The sequence below is a fragment of the Peromyscus californicus genome, unplaced genomic scaffold, assembly GCF_007827085.1.
Source record: "Peromyscus californicus insignis strain IS unplaced genomic scaffold, ASM782708v3 Scaffold_5__1_contigs__length_169319896, whole genome shotgun sequence".
NCBI lineage: Eukaryota > Metazoa > Chordata > Mammalia > Rodentia > Cricetidae > Peromyscus > Peromyscus californicus.
Window position 1 is genome coordinate 30,317,888 of NW_026294573.1, and position 16,302 is coordinate 30,334,189.

Sequence of the window (16,302 nt, forward strand, 5' to 3'; positions counted from 1 at the left end):
TGGCACCCAGGGTGTGCCCCAGCTGCCCCAGTGCCCCAGGCTTCTCCCCCTCACCCTGGCACATGGCACTCCCCCCAACCCCAGCTGTCACCACAGGCTCCCGGCTCTTTACCACCTCAGTGCCTGAGGCCCCGGTCTCAGCAAGACTCGAGCCTGGGCCTCATCCTTGCGTGCTGTCTCCGACCCGGCATCTGGCTCCTTCCCCCGCAAGCCTCCAGAGCTAGCAGTCCCCTCCCCCAACGCCTGACCTCAGAGCACAGAATCTATTGTCCTCCTCCATCCCAGCCAACCCCCCAGCCCAACGTGACAGCTCCGCCATTACAGATGCACATTCACAAACAGTTCATTTACATAGAGCACAGGGAAAACTGCTCTGTCTTCAGAAAAAGAGGAGACTCCAGTGCAGAAGACCCTGAGGTGAGGGCGCCTCCTGCCCCTCCCTTCTCCTAGGCACTTCTGAAGGGTGTATGTGTGTGTTGGGGGGGGGGGGGCGGGCAACAGAAGCCGAGAGATAGGAGGGCAGAAATCAGGTTGGTGTATGTGGGTGAGGTGCTGGGCAAGCACCTGCTATTTAGTTCCTGTACTTTGTTGTTGTTGTTGTTTTAGAGTAGTTTATTTCCTATCTATATATGTCATTGTGAAATCTTTAGGACTTGTGTTTAAAATTCTGCCCAGTCCCCAGCTTGCACCGTTACCCCCCACCACACACACAGACACACACACAGATACACACACACACACACACACACACACACACACACACACACACACACACCATCTAGTTTTTATTCCAATGACTAGCTGGCAGCCAAGGCAATGGCTGAGCATTGCTGAGGTGGAGGAAATGGGGAGTTGTGGACAGATGCTTGGCCCACTGGCCTTCCAGGGCCCCCTGTTCTTTTCCAATGCAGCCTGGCTGTGGGCAGAAGAGAGGGGTCACATGTTCCCTTGTCGGGTCATGTCCTTTGCTAGAAATGGCACCTTGCCTTCTTGTTCCATTCTCCATCTGTTCCATTCTCCCTCCCACCACCCGTCTATCACTAGGTGACAGGATGTGGACCAGGCTAGGCCAGGGCTGGACAGTCTAGGGACCTTGTAAGGCAGCAGTGATGAAAATCCCAGGTATTATGCTGAGCTCCATGATCTGCTGTCTGACTTAATCACCCACTTTGTGCTGTCAAGGCAGGCAGTTCTGTCTAAGCCCAGTAAAGTTCTTTGAATCACGTTGGGATCCATTAATGATGTCTGCCATGGGTGAAGCCAGGGGAACGTCAGAACTCCGTTTGTCTTTTCAGCCTGGCGCTGTGGAGAACAGGCAGGAGGAACTCTGAGAATCAGGCTGGGGCTCTGGTGGGTTTCCGGGGGAAGAGATCCCTCGGTGGACATCCATAGAACGAGTTGGCTGAAGAAGGCTAGGCAGGACGCTCTGGGCAAGAAAACAACATGGGTGTGAGACATGAAACTCCATGGTAGGCAGGTGGGTGTTAGGAGCTCAAGGCTGGAGGCAGAAAGAAATAGAAGCTGAAACAGAAAGGAAAAAAAAAAGGCAACAAGTTAGCAGGAGTATGGGAGTATGGCTTCTGGGACGCACAGTAAGTGCACAGTAAGGGCCATTGCTACTGCTGTTCTGCTGTATCATGATGACTAGCTAGCCTGTCAGCAAATGCTTCCTGGCTGGCAGGCAGAGGGCAACACCCACTGAGGACCTAGTGGATATGGCTCAGTAAATCCCTCATTGACTTATTGGCAGAATGATCAATAATCAGTCGATGCAGGGAGAGTCCAGCCAGAGCAGGTGACAATATGTCAGGAAGAAGACGTGGTAGCAGGATGAACAGTACCCCAAGTACAAATTCGGGCCATCTCTGCTTTTGATTGCTCTGGGTGGTCCTCTGGGTTCCTCCAGGATCCCTGGCAGACTACCCACACTAGGTTAGGATTCTAGTAGCTTCTCTCTGTCCGTATCCTGGAGGGGAGGCTGCCTCCCCCACACAAGGGGAAAGCCTTGTTGCATGGAAGGGCTGAGTGGGGCTCCGTCCACTTGTTTCTCATGAGTCCCGGTGCCTGTATTGGGGAGGCTCAATGGAACTGCATGGTCCCCTCTGCTTTCTAGGACCTAAAGACTTGGCCTGATCATTGCAGGTTCTTTGTGAGTATGAACTGAGCGGGGATGACATGGGGACCAGGGGACACTTAGTTGAGCCTCGTGGTTATAAACCTTCACTTCTCTACCCTTATTCCAGGGGCTTAAGCGTTCTTCTCTCTCCAGCCAAAGGGTAGGCCACTGCTGTGCCCCTCCTCACTGAGGAGGAAGCACTCAGTCTAAGATGGCTCCTGATAGCACCGTTTCCTGCCTTCTCTGCCTACTCTCCCAGCGCCTGCCTGGGAACCACCCCCAGCTAGGCGCCCTTCACGTCTTAACTTTACAGGATGGAGCAGCTGCCTTTCCCCAGTCTCTCCAGGCTCTTCTACACAGGATGGCTTTCTCTCTCCTTCCTTCTCTCCTCAGGGTGCCTGTCTCTGCTCCCCACCCACCCCCTTCCCTGCCTAATTGAAGAGGCTCCACCCGGCAAAGAAGATGAAAGCTTTATCTTCCAAGTCCATCCCGGAGCGTGTTAAGATGATGGATGAGCTTCCAGACCCGCTTGCTCCTCCCAGTAGCATTAACAAAATTGGCTTTCAGGCTCCCAACTTCCACGCTGGAGAGATGGGCTGTACACACGGGATGGGAGACCCAAGCGTTGGCACTTGAAGGTGAGCATTAAAATGATTTTAATGCTGCATTTGGGCTTCGGATTCCCTGTGTGTGAGCCGGTCTCGTTGCTGGCCCTGCAGACTGAGATGAATGATGTTTGTTAAAAAGCTCTTTGGTGTGGTCTGATTGGCCATTAGTGCTCAGCGTGAGCGGCAGTGCGGGGGGGGGGGGGGGGGGGGGGGGGGGGGACAGATTCTATGGCTGGTTGGGTCTTGTGGGAGATACTGACACTAGCATCCCTATTGGTCATGACCGAGTCATCACCTCCGTTAGGTCCCTCCAACACTGACTAAAACTCAGACTTTCGAGAGTTCCGAGATAATGTAAGTATGAGGGTCCTGAGTTGGAATTCTACTTCTGTGACTCAGTTGCTGGCCGAACTATGCAAATCTTTTCCTCTTTGGCCTTCAGCAGCCTCCGGCTATGGAACAAGGGGTACCTGGCTGTTACGGGTTGAATTGTGGCTCCCTAAAATTTGTTTGTTGAAATTCTAGTCCCAAGTATCTTAGACTGTGTCCTTACTGGAACCTTGGGTCTTTACAGGGGTAATCAAGTGTAAATGACATTGCCAGGGTCCTGATTAAAAAGGGGGCAATCTGGAGAGACAGAAACACACACGAATCTTGTATGAAGATGAAGGCAGAGGTTGGGGTGATGTGTACGGAAGCCTAACATTGCTCAAGATTGCCACAAACTACCAGAAGCAGGTGTGAAGAGGCCTGGAAGCTGCCCCAAGGGCTCCCTTACCATCCTCTAAAACCTTGATCTGGAACTTTGGTCTCTAGAAGTTGCCATTCAAGCTGCTCCAGCTGGGTGCTTTGTCACATCAGTTCCAGGAAGCGAGGACACTGGCTGGAGCCACACTCCCTGAGAGCCTCCCTAAGTTCTATTCTAGGATGTAGCATTAGGGACCAGCAAGAATGGCACAGCCAGCGCAGGGTGGTGGTGGTTTCTGCTGCTCTGCTGCTCCTGGAAAGCTTGGAAGATGGGAGCCAGGCTGATGGGACATGGGGACAGAAGCCACCTGCTATCTCTATCACTATATGAAAATGGCTGAAAGGGCCCAGGAGTCTGGAGGAAGCTGCTAGACTCTGGCGACAAACGGGTGAAGGATGGATGACATCCAAAGCAGATGTGCCTCGGTAGAGCTCTGGTGTTGGGTTTAGGGTCCATGGTTCAAGGCTGAGGACCAGGATCTCTGACATAGGAACCTAAGTAAAAAAAAATCAGGTATGTCTGTCCTGTGCTGATGGGAAAAGGCTGAGATAGCCTCGGTTTCTCCATCCTTCCAAGTCAACTCTTTTCTTTTTCTCCCAAACAAAAATTATTCTCTCTGGACTGGGGAGATGGCTCAGTCTGTAAAGTGCTTATACAGATGTGACTCAAGTTTGATCCCCAGCACACCTGTAAGAAGCCGGGAACGGTTAGCATGTGCTTGTAATCCTAGCTCTGGAAAGAGGCAGATTCCTGGGGTTCACCAGCCAGTCTAGCCTAGGCTAACTGGGGAGCCCCAGTCCAATGATAGAGCCTGACTCAAAAATACGGATGGCTCCTGAGGAGCAACACATAGGTTGTCCTCTGGGCTCTGCACACACACTTTCACACACACACACACACACACACACACACACACACACACACACACACACACTTCTCATTATAAGAAGACTTTTCTACTTGGAGGGTGTGTCACAGGAAATAACGTTAGAATACTCCTACATCTGGGGATGTGGAACACAGACCCATCAAACCGTTAAGCTCTGTGTTGCCTTCATTCAATCAATCCTGCTGACCCTCCTGTTTCTGCATGTCTCCACTTACAGAGGAGGAGACACCGGGAAGCGGCCTAATTTACTCAGCCACACAGATAGTATGTGGTAGAGCTTGCATTTGAACTTGGAGAGTCTGATTACAGACACTGAAGTAACCAAAGACTGCTATCCAAGAGCCTAGCATGCAGGGGACTGCACTTCATGATAGACTAAGACCTGGGAGATGAAATGACATCACAGAGTCCCCTGAAAGAACGAGGGGTGATCATGATGTCACTGGAGGCTTGGTCCAAAGTGTCCTGCTGATTGCAGGCCGAACGTATCTGTGGATGCTGTTTATTCGACAGAAGTTTGGGTGGCCGAGCAAGAAGTGTATGCTCTTTGGTCCCTGGGAGGTGAGCTGGAAGACAGTGTCTGCTTGTGGGGACCGGAGATGGATAGGCCTGGCGGGTGACTTCTCTGCCACCCCTCCCCCACAGCAGGTAGCACCAGCTGTATTTGGCAAAGCCAGGAGGAAAGGCCAATCAGCTCAAGTGAGCTGGGCTGCGCTGGGGCTGGGGATTGCTTGGGATTGCTCTTGCAATCAGGGCATTTCACACAGCAAATTGTGGTCATTTAGGCTCCTCTACGGCGAGCTTAATTTCAGGCCCAAGCATGGAGGATATTCAGAGACACAATGAGGTAATTTCACATTTTAAAGCAGAGAATGCAGCGTAAATTAGTAGAAAAATCATGACACTTATAAACCCTTTCTAAAGATGTATTGTTCCCTTTTCTTCTGGGAGAAAAAAAATCAGCGTCTATTAAGATTGAATTAACCACTGGAGGAGAATTCCTCAGACGGCCAATTCATAAGGAGAGATCTATTTTAAACTTGGTCGAAAAGGCTTTTGCAGAAAGTGGTGGGAAGAGAGTTCCCAAGGAGAAGCAGGTGTTCTCCCAGCAGGCCCTGCACCTGAGCAGGGAGCCCAGGGCCTGCTCAGGCCTAGGAGCCTGGGTTGACCCCCTCTGGGTACTGCCTTGAGTGGTTCAACGGCTGAGGTCGGGTGCCCCCCTCCATCCCCAGGAGGAGGATTCAAGAACAAACAGTACACTTGGGAGGTGAAGGAGGGGGCGAGGATGTGGGATGCTGAAGGAAAAGCAACCACCCCAGGCTGCAGCAGGCCAGCTCCCTCTCTAGGCAGCTGCTGCTTTGCCCCACCAGGCAACCCGGGATCCTGCGGCATGGATCATGTGTTCCAGAGTCAAGTCCACAGGTCAAAAGATCCCGGCTGCTGTCACACCCATCCCAAAGCCTTTGAGGAAGGCTGCCCCATGCGGATTTCCTTTTTGACTTTACCTTGATGGTGTGGAGTGCGGTGCGGCCGAGAGCAGGTGGAGAGTTAGGATCCTGGAAAGAGGTTCAGGGAAGGGCTGCTGGCCTGCTGTTATCCCAGCTCCAGCCGCAGGGTCTTTCTTGGGGTCTAGCCGACAGGCGCCATGTCTGTCTTGTGTCACCGAGAGCTCTGAGTTTTAGTGTTAGCTCCTTTCCCAGCAGACTGCCACCTTAAGCTCGTGTGTCTCTCTTTGGGTTTCTGGGTATCTGGGGAGAATTTTTTGAAGTTTACACTGGAATGACACCTTAGATGGCAGAGGAGGAGAGGGAAGAGGGACAGGCTCCGTCTGATTCTCTGGCTTTTCCAGTGCTCAGCCAAGGCTTCCAGGCCTACAGACTCAATCATGCTTTATGAATGGAGCTGAACTTGGGGGCTAAGAAGCAGCACTCTGGGGAGATGGATAGGTCAACACGCAGCTCCTGAGCCGAAGAGAAGCCCGGGGAAGTCGGCCTGTGGAGTGGCTTTTCTGAGCCTGTGAGTGGTGAGCAGGTAGCCGGAAGAGAGATGGCCTCAGGCCTTAGCCCCAGTCTCAGGACCTTGGACATCAGAATCTTGTTTTATTTTTAGGATGATGTCTATCTGAAGGTGAATCCATCCCAAACCCGATGAGTTTATTTCCATATGGCAAACATTTGTACATGAGGCAGGACACCCTTCAGTTCCTTAGCCTTCCCTGCTCTATTTTATCCTGCAGTTAAAATCAGCCTTCTTAGTTCGCAGACCTTCTCATGGAGAAACCTGCAGTGCCTGAACGTTCCTTGACATGCACCCCCCCCCTTTACAGTAATTGTCCAAGTCATTTTTTAAAGATAAATAAATTTTAATATTGATCAGAAGATTTAGATGATCAAGCCCTGGAGCCCGTCTCCAGAAGTGGGATGCAGAAGCCACCAGCTGTCCAGGATGCTGTTCCTCCTGAATGCTACCTGTGCCTCTGCGTCAGCCAAGCCAGCCGCCTCTTAGGGCCTCATCCAGCCTTCTTGACAGCCAAAGGCAGGGAAATGGCTTCTCTGAGAGTCGGCTTTCTACAAAGACAGAAATAATCAGGTTGACCAAAGGGGAAAAAAGGGAAAATTGAGCATTATGAGGGCGATAATTCAGTAGGTGTCAGCCTCAGAATAATCGAATCCGATGACATTTCCTGCTACAGGAAACAATAGCAGCTAGCCCGCTGCCCGTCTGATTCATGTCTGGTTCATGTTTAACAAAACAAGGGCAAGGGTCACGCAGCCACGAGCCCCATAAATAACCCGTTAATGGGATTTCCAAACAAGCTGTCCTCAAAGTGGCTTTCCGTCTCACTGAGAGAATATTAAAATGCAAATGGATTCGGGCTGTGTCTTCATAAACAACCGTGTTCATTTAACCTCCGACCTCCCCGCTTAACTGCCCATTCCAGCAATTTGTACGGGGCTCCTCGGCCGCCGGCTCCTGTGGTAATTCAGGGAAAGTGCATTAAAGGAAAGGGTTACAATTTGCGATGCTCAGTTAATCACGCTATTGAGATGTTTATGGACAGAAGCGTTTCCCTCTTCACACTTGTCTCAGGCCTTCTGCCCCTGCCAGACCCCAGGCAGCTGGCTGCTCGCTTTTGTTGTTTGAGGAGCTGTTGGCGTGGGTGCAGCACTGGCATGGGGTGGGTAGGTTTCCCAGCTCAGAGAGGCTCCTCCTCCTTCCTCCAGTCATCAGCCTGCTCCCTCTTGGACGTTGTTAGATGCTTGGGGTCTAGGTCAAAGTCCTCGGTTAAATGCCCCTCCCAGTTGGCAGGCTCCAGATTCAGTTTCCTGGGTGAAATGGCGTAAGCACTCCTAGGCTTCTGCCTGTCACTGTGTGTTCCCTGCAGCTCTGCCCTGGCACAGGTCTGGCAAAGGGCTCTAGCCTGGAGCAGATCTCTGAGATGCTCCTGGAACGTCTGCTTCCTCACTGGGTCCTGGGCATCTTTCTAAATGAATCTTGCCCAAAGAGAACAAGGGTGAGGAGTATGAGACAGTGAGCAGGGTATGGGAGCAACTAGCAACTGGGCTGGCCGAGTGGCTATGTTATCTCTTGAGTGGCCTGGACAGGTCATGTGTGTGTGCTGTTCTGATCGTGGACTTCTTAATTAGATGCTCTCAGCTGATCCATTTGACTCTGACACCGGGTGCAGAGTAGGACTTCAGCATTACTGACGAAGATCCAAGGGAGCAAGGACTTGTGTGGGATCATCCAAGAAGCAGAAGGTGACATGAGTCTGTGAACCCGGTGTGCAGGAGATCCCAGTGTCTGTGACCTTTGTCTAGAGAGCAGGGAGAGTCTGTTGGTAAGAAGTGTTCTGAGGAGATGAAGCCATGACAGGGAGAGCCAGTGGGGGTGGGGGAAGGTGCTTGAGTCAGGGTCACCTGGGCGGATGGCCTCCCTTTGCAGAGCTGAGCGTTTGTGTGGCTCTCCCAAGAAAGCATGTTTTTGCTCAGGTCTTTCCATTCTTTATAAGAAAGGGAGGGGGCACCCTAGGCCATTTCTCCAGGTCACTAAGCAGGTTCCCACATAACAGATGTGAGAAGTCTTCCACTCTGCCTTGCTTTCCTGCTTGGTCATCTCCAGCCTGCTTCCAGTCATCTGTCTATCTGCAGATACCAGCCCAGGAAGAAGGAGGTGGGGCCACCAAGCCACTGGGGACATGGTCTTGCCTTGCTCTTTCTCCCAGACCATGGACTCCCTCTGTCCTTCTCTCTTTCCTTCTGAGTAACACCTTCCCACTCCGTCGTGCTCTTTATCCAGGTATGGTGGAAAGCAAGTGTCCTAGGAAGAAAGTTAAGCTCATGGTCTTGTCCCATATTTCCTGTTTGCCTCTCTCAGGCATTTTTTATTTTTTATTTTTGCTTTTTTTTTTTTTTTTTTTTTTTTTGCTGTCTTTTGCTTCCTCTCCTTGATTTTGTTTTCTATTCTTTTTGTACCTATTCTGGAATGCTGTGTGCGTGTGTGTGTGCGTGTGTGTGTGTGTGTGTGTGTGTGTGTGTGTGTGTGTGTGTGTGTGTTTGTGTGTTTGCGTGCGTGCGTGCGTGCGTGCGTGCATATCAGTGTGCTAGAGTACAGCAGCCAGAGGAAATCATTAGGTGTCTGATCTATCACGTTCCACCTTATTCTCTTGAGACATGTTCTTCACTGAGTCTGGAGCTTGCTGGGTTTTAACTGGCTGGGAAGTCCTAGGAATGCTCCTGCTTTTGCTCTGCTGCTGGAGGGATGGGTGCCCATGGTCACATCCAATTTTAATGTGGGTACTGGGGATTCAAACGTGTGTCCTCTTTGCTCTTGGCCACTGGGACATCTCACCATGGCTTCTCTCTTCTTCCTGTACTACTGTCTCTTTCCGTTTGGTCTCTAATCAATTAAGTAATTAGTACATTATCCCACTGCATAGTACAAGCCAGCCTTGAACTTGTGACCCTTCCGCCTCAGCCTCTTGAGTGCTGGGTTTGCGGTTGTAATCCTATGCCAGCTCACTTTCTTTCTCTCTTTGTTTTATTTATTCATAAGAACATTCTGTGTGCGTGTGTCTGTCTCTAAGCACACACTGTGTATCTGCGGGGCTGTTGGGACGGCTCATTGAGTAAAGTTGCTTGCTGCACAAGCCTGGTGACCCGAGTTCAATCCCTGGAACCCGTGTAAAGGGGGAAGACAGAGGGACAACTCCACAAAGCTGTCCTGTGTCCTCCACACATGCTCTGACACATCATATACAAACAGTAATAATAAATAAAGATAGAAGAGTATCCCACTGTGGAAGAGCAATGACCCTTTACGCCATTTCTTTCTCAGCCACGCTTCAGAGGAATCAGAGAGGAGGGCTGGTTGAGAGGTAGCCGCAGGATGGTGATGGCCCTGTTTCCTAATAAAATAGGTAGTAAGGTTGCCCGCTTGCTGGGTGTGATGGTCATTAGGGAGAGAGATGGGAGATGAAGGCAGTGGCCATTAGGGAGAGAGAGGACAGATGAAGGTCTGGACAGGTCTCAGAGGGCCATCTAGACAGCACCCCCCCACCCCTATGACCGTGAACTTGTGAGAAAGCCACCTAATCAGGTTAGACAATTTCCTGAAGCACCTTTGGGAAGCATGGGAACTAAGAAGGTGAACACTGGCTCACCAGGAGTGGGCTCCTTTCAAGGGTGTGATGGAAGGATGAGGGTCAAAGGTATCAAAGAGAGGACAGGTGACTGCTGGTGGGGTCCTCGATGGGACTGGAGGAAAAGGAGAGGCAGGGAGGGCCGAGCAGGAAGAGGCAGGGAAGAAAGAGCCGGCAATGTTGTGGAAGTGAAGAGCCAGTGCTGTGGGTAAGGCAGTGAGGAAGAGGGATGTGGTGGTGCACATGCGCAGTCCCAGCACTGGGAAGGCAGAAGCAGCCGTATCTATATGAGTTCAAGGCCAACCTGACCTACAGAGCAAGTTTGGGCCAGCTAGGGCTCAAAATCAGACAGACAGGCAGTAAGGGAGCAGCGGGCTCGGGGGCTTAGTTGAGAGAATGGGTGGGGAGACTGCCTGTTTTCTGGGTGTTGTTGCTCAAAACAAAGGTGCAGAGTGGGAAGATCAGGGATGTGCCCCAATGCATCCAAAGACCCAGAGGCTTGAAGCAACCTCTGTCCACCATTGTTCCCAGATCTAGCACCAGTTGGATGGTTCGGGGCTCAGCTGATCTTGCCTAGGCTCACTTCTGCATCTGAGGTGTGCTGGAGTATTGCTTGGAGCTGACTAGTCTCAGCATCACTCGAGTTTTCTAGGGGTGGGCTGGCCATGGATTGAGCTGAGGGTGACCAGACGTCGTGTGTCACCAACCAGGCCAGCTCAGTCGAGAATGTGTGTGGTCCCACTTCTGCCTCATTCCCTCAGCCACAGTGAGTCTGAAAGCCACCTAAAAACAAAAGGAAGAGAAAGAGAGACTCTTTGTCCTGGGGTACGGAGCCTCGAGGTACCCATTTTCCAGTGTACCGATGCTGAGGCCCCGGGGGTCAGGTAGTCCCTCAGCGAGTCTTAGAGGACACAGACATGTGTGAAGGTCTTTAAAGAGGGAGAAGAGGGGCTGGAGAGATGGCTTAGAGGTTAAGAGCACTGACTGCTCTTCCAGAGGTCCTGAGTTCAATTCCCAGCAACCACATGGTGGCTCACAACCATCTGTAATGAGGTCTGGTGCCCTCTTCTGGCCTGCAGTCATACATGCTGTATACATGATAAATAAATAAATCTTTAAAAAAAAAAAAAAAAAAAAAAAGAGGGAGAAGAAATAACAAGAGCCGTGAAGGTGACCTTCTCAGGGGCTGAAGAGATGCCTCAGTGAGTTTAGAGCTCGAAGTGGAAGCTGAGGCCCTGAGTTTGGATCCCTGGGACCCATGTAAAAACCTGGACCTATAGTCCTGGTGAGCTCCAGATTTGGTGAGAGACCCTGTCCCAAATAAGGTGGAGAAGTGACTGAGGAAGACACCTAATGTCAACCCCTAGTCTCCACACGCACACACAACAGGCGATTAAACAAAAAAAAAAAGATGACCATATTGGTGGCTGAAGCCCTCAGAGGGGTGTGTGTGTGTGTGTGTGTGTGTGTGTGTGTGTGTGTGTGTGTGTTTGTCCATGATCTGGATGTGCGGATGGAGAAGGGAGTCAACCTCTGATGGGGTGGGGAGGCCGTGACAACCCTGAGTAGTAATTCCCAGTGCTTTGCAGATTCCTGCATTAGCCATTCAGTCCCTTCTTCCCCGTGCCCCTTCCTCCTGCTGGTAACTGACAGAAGGTCACGGCCAGTCATGACGCTGCCCAGGGGAAGGCTGCCACATCAGCTCCTTCTTATTGACTGGACTGTCTTCACTTTCTTTCACTCAACAAGTAATTATTGGGCATCAGTCATGCGCCAGGCTCTGTGTGGGGGACAAGCCAGAAGACACTGTCTCTGTCCTTGGGGAACTTAAAATTTAGACATGACAGCTATGGGACAGACAGACAGACACACACACACACACACACACACACACACACACACACCCTAAACCCAGCACCCACAGATATTTTTTGAATGAAAATAGGTTAATACATTCTCTGGCTTGAAAAAAAATCCACAAACTTCGAAACTGTCTTGATCATTTAGTCTTTTTGCCTCAAATTCTGGTAAACTTGAGATTTTTCTAAAATAAAAAAAATTTTTTAAAGTAATTACAGGCTGAGGGAATGGCTTGACTCATAAAGTGTTTGCCACACGAGCGTGAGGACCTGAGTTTGGATTTCCAACACCCACATAAATGCTGGGCAAGGTGGCACACATCTGTAATCCCAGTACTGGGGAGATGGGCACAGGTCGGTCTCTGGAGCTTGTGGTCAAAGCCAAGTTGGGGAGCCAGGCCCCCTACTTCATGCTTTCCAGAGAAGCCAGGATACTCTCAGCTTCTCCAGCCATGAACCCAGAAGCCAAAGATCATGGGCAAGAGCATGTCCTGCGTTGGCTCAGACACGGAGACTACATTGTCCCTTCTCGGGCAGCTCCGCTCGGAGTTAGGTGAAGGGCTCTGCTGAGGACAGAGGCGGAGCGGACACATCCCTGCCTGCAGAGAGCCCAGTTTGCTTGGGGGAGGCAGATACCACAACAGATGACTGACGTAAGGGGCCGTGAGAAGAACGAAAGGAGGTAAAGCGCTTGCTTCGTAAGTTTGAGGACTTGCGTTTGGTCCCAGAACAAGTGAGAATGCCAGGTGTGGTGGTTTGTAACCCTCGGCTGGAGAGGTGCAGAGAGGGGGATCCCTGGCACTCACCGGCCAGCCAACAAGCCCAATTGGTGACCTTGTCTCAAAGCAAGTGTTCCTGAGGATGGCACACCTAAGGTTGTCTTCTGGCCTCCACATACATGTAGACATACATGCATGTGAGCTCCCACATATGCACACCTTCATGAACACACACAAACGTACAAACACAAAAAGACGAGCCCCAGATGGGGCACCTCTGAGGTTGAGGGGGTATTGTCGAGGGGATGATGGAAGGACCGAGGGAGCTGAAGGATGGAGGAGTGTGGTAGGAGGCTGTCATTTGGATATGACATTGCTGTGACAGTCATGGACACAGCAGCCGTGACAGCCAGAAAGGGTGGGGGGAGGGACACGTGGGTGAGATGGGGACTAGCTGGGAAGAGGAGGTTGGAGTGAGTGGGAAGGGATGGGGGAGGGTAGTGGGGTGAATATTATCACAGTGCACTGTACACAAGTATGATACTACAAAAATTTTTAAGTGGCCTGCCAGGACTCACACACCCCATCACCCAGCACTGACAAGTGCTAGTCTCATCCTTAGTTGAGAGACTTCCCTTTGTAATGAAAGACAGTGGACACGGGAGACCGGTGGCCCTGCATGGTACTGAGAACAATGATGGTCGAGTGCTCAGTCTTTTGTTTTGTTTTTGGTTTTTCAAGATAGGGTTTTTCTGTGTAGCCCTGGCTGTCCTGGATCTCACTCTGTAGACCAGGCTGGCCTCGAACTCACAGAGATCTGCCTGGCTCTGCCTCTCGAGTGCTGGGATTAAAGGTGTGAACCACCACCGCCGCCCCGCAACTGCTCAATCTTAATCGGGACATTTATTCCAGCCCCTCTAAGACTCAGGGAACATCTTGGACGAAGGGGTGGAAAGAACGTAAAAGCTGGGAGATAGGGTGAAGAGCTACAAAACCCTTTCCTCGGGGCAGGACGCAGCCATTGTAAACATGATCTCACGGGAGCCGTGATTGCCTGCACCGGCCTGTACAAAATGGGGCCTGTCAATAGTCAGTGATGGATCAAGGAAGGGCTCACAGGGGCCCCATTCCTCACTGCTGAACAATTGGCTACTGATGGGTTCTGGGGGAGGAGAAACCATTGTCTTCGGTTGCATGCCTGCTGGGGAGCCTACCAGGCTCCAGGGAACAGTTCCAAACCCACGGTTGCTTGGACAGCCCTAGTTCTACTTGGTGGGTCCTAAAACAAACCCAAAAGATATGAACGTGGGGTTGATGGGAGATTAGAGAGTGTCAGGATGACAGTAACAGACAAAGAACACTTTAACAAAGCTACTGAAATGATTAAAAATAAAATAATAATAATAATAATAATAAAGACCCAGCACTCAGGAGGTAGAGGCAGGTGGATCACCGTGAGTTCTAGGCCAGCCAGAGCAACATAGTGACACCCTGTCTCAAAAACAACTAAATGAAAAACAACAACAAACAAAAATAAAACAAAGAAAGAAAGAAGAGAGTAAGAGACGCCCGGCTGTAGAAACCAGAAGCCAGGAAGGGCTTCAGTTGGATGGGGCCTGCGCTACAAAGGTGGGCAAGCCTGTGTCTGGCCAGCTGCCCCAGTGGGCAACAGGATGAGAGTGGGACAAGCGTGCTCAAGGAGGGTCCTGGAGCAGAACACACGCAAGTGGTCACAGCAAGAGAGGAGGCCAGGAGAGCAGGTCAACGTGGGCTGGTGTCAGGCTTTCGTGAAATTGGCTAAACAGCCTGGGCTGTATCCTGACTAGCCACCAAATGGACATGCAGGGGACTCTAGAGCATGCCAATAAAGCATGTGTTTGGTGTATTTGATACGGCTGTTACTTAAATGGCATCCACGTGACGGTCAATAGTTGGTATTGCTACATTGGGGGACTTCCAAACACACCCCACTGAACCTCCTCTCCTCTTTTACCCCCAGGTCTCTCCCATCTTTCCTCAGTCTCTTCCCAGCAACTGGCTCATCCCCAAGCCTCTGCCAGCCTCCCTTCTCATGGAATGGAGCTCTTGGCTGTCCACCGTACCCATGACTTGTTTTATAAGCCACACCAAAAGCCCCTCTTGGGATGGCGCCATAGAAACCTCTGAGTCTAAGCATCATGGAATGATTGCGGGCACCAAACAGGTGCTGTACACCGAGATGAGTCAACGTGGTCCATCTTGGATGGCTTCTACTCCACGAGGGCGATGGGCAAGGAACCTGGGAATCTTACCCAGGTCTGTAGGAGAGTCTGAAAAAAGTGTGCCAGGGATGAAGGTACCAAGAATGAACATCTAATCCGGCATAGGGAAGACAGCCATCTTAGGTCAGGCTCCCTGGAGGTGAACTGAGCTGGAGATCTACAGGGTCAAGGGTGGAGGATGGGGGTGGAGGTAGGGGATAGGGATAGAGGTGGGGGGGCGTCATCTGGAGAACCACACCTGTGGGAGTCCAGGGATGCAGGCTGGAGGGAGAGACTTGACTACTGTGCACCTACACCAGAGCCTCAGCAGACCCACAGGGGAAAGCCAGAGTGGTCTAGGAGTGAGGTAAGGGAGGGGAGCTTTTATACCTCACACTACACAGTCTTTGGACAAAGCTGTCTGGGGAGAAGGCATAACCCCAAGGGACCTGCTCCCAGAAGCTGGGGGATGAATGCTGCTGTAGTTTAGATCCTGACTATCCTCTCAAGTCCCATGTGTTGAAGATTTGGTCCCCATTGATGCTATTGAGGGGTGATAGAGCCTTTCAGAGATGAAATCTAGAGAGAGGTTTTTAGGCCGTTGTCTATAGAGGGGATTGTGGGACCCCAGTCCCTTCTTCCTTCCCATTTCCCCCTGGGCTCTGGAGTGAGTGGGGCTCTCCCCCACGCAGTTCCAGGGCAGGGAGTGCTGTCTGCCAGTCTCACTGGAAGCCCGGAAGCCTTGAAGGGTCTCATTTATGAAACCAGCTCTAGACACCTCACTGTCAGGAGAGGTTACCATCTCAGTTACCTTCCAGGATCACGCTAGCTGCGCAGTGATGGTGACAAGATCAGGAAAAATGTGGGCAGGTTTTTGCAGTTCTGAACTTATGATAAGCATTGGCAAAATGATGGCAGCTAGGCAGAGGAATCAGGAAACAGGTCGAGGGCTGAAAGGATCCAATAGGCAGTGAACTGCAGGTGGGGTTTAACTCTACTGACTTAACACATATTAACCCTTCATGGTTCATAGGAACCTTTGAAGTGAGAGCGATTATTATCTCCATTTTGCAGATGGGGAAACTGAGGGTTGGAGAGATGAAATAACTTGCTGTAGTCCCACAGGGGGCAGGGGGCAGGACCAGGATTTAAACTGAGACTTCCTTTTCAATTTCTGGCTTGGTCAGTTGGGTAGACAGATGGTAGTGTTTTGAGAGGTAGTGCACGGGGAGGACCAAGGTGACATTTGCTTTAGCTGTGCTGACCCTTGACCCCTGTGCACTGTCTGAAAAGACATGTTCGAAGGGCATTGGGCTATGTAGATCTGCTTAGTGGCCAAGAGAGAGTCGGGTTGGTACCCTGGACAAAGCCATGAGAAGGTGGACTCGGTCAGGAAGAAGCTTGACGGGGTGCGAGGTTGCGGGGGTGGTGGTGGTGGGGAGGCTCAGTCAGCATGGCAGCAGGAAGAAGGGGGTCGGCTGA

At 51.2% G+C, this 16,302-nt stretch overlaps 1 long non-coding RNA gene across 1 annotated transcript; it reads left to right on the forward strand.

Annotated features, from left to right (window-relative positions):
- The first annotated feature begins 313 nt into the window (after window positions 1–313).
- Window positions 314–15,010, forward strand: LOC128097576 (uncharacterized). The gene is made up of 3 exons (XR_008213905.1): window positions 314–417; window positions 2,510–2,754; window positions 14,580–15,010. It is a non-coding gene; the product is annotated as an uncharacterized LOC128097576 (long non-coding RNA).
- Window positions 15,011–16,302: the final 1,292 nt, after the last annotated feature.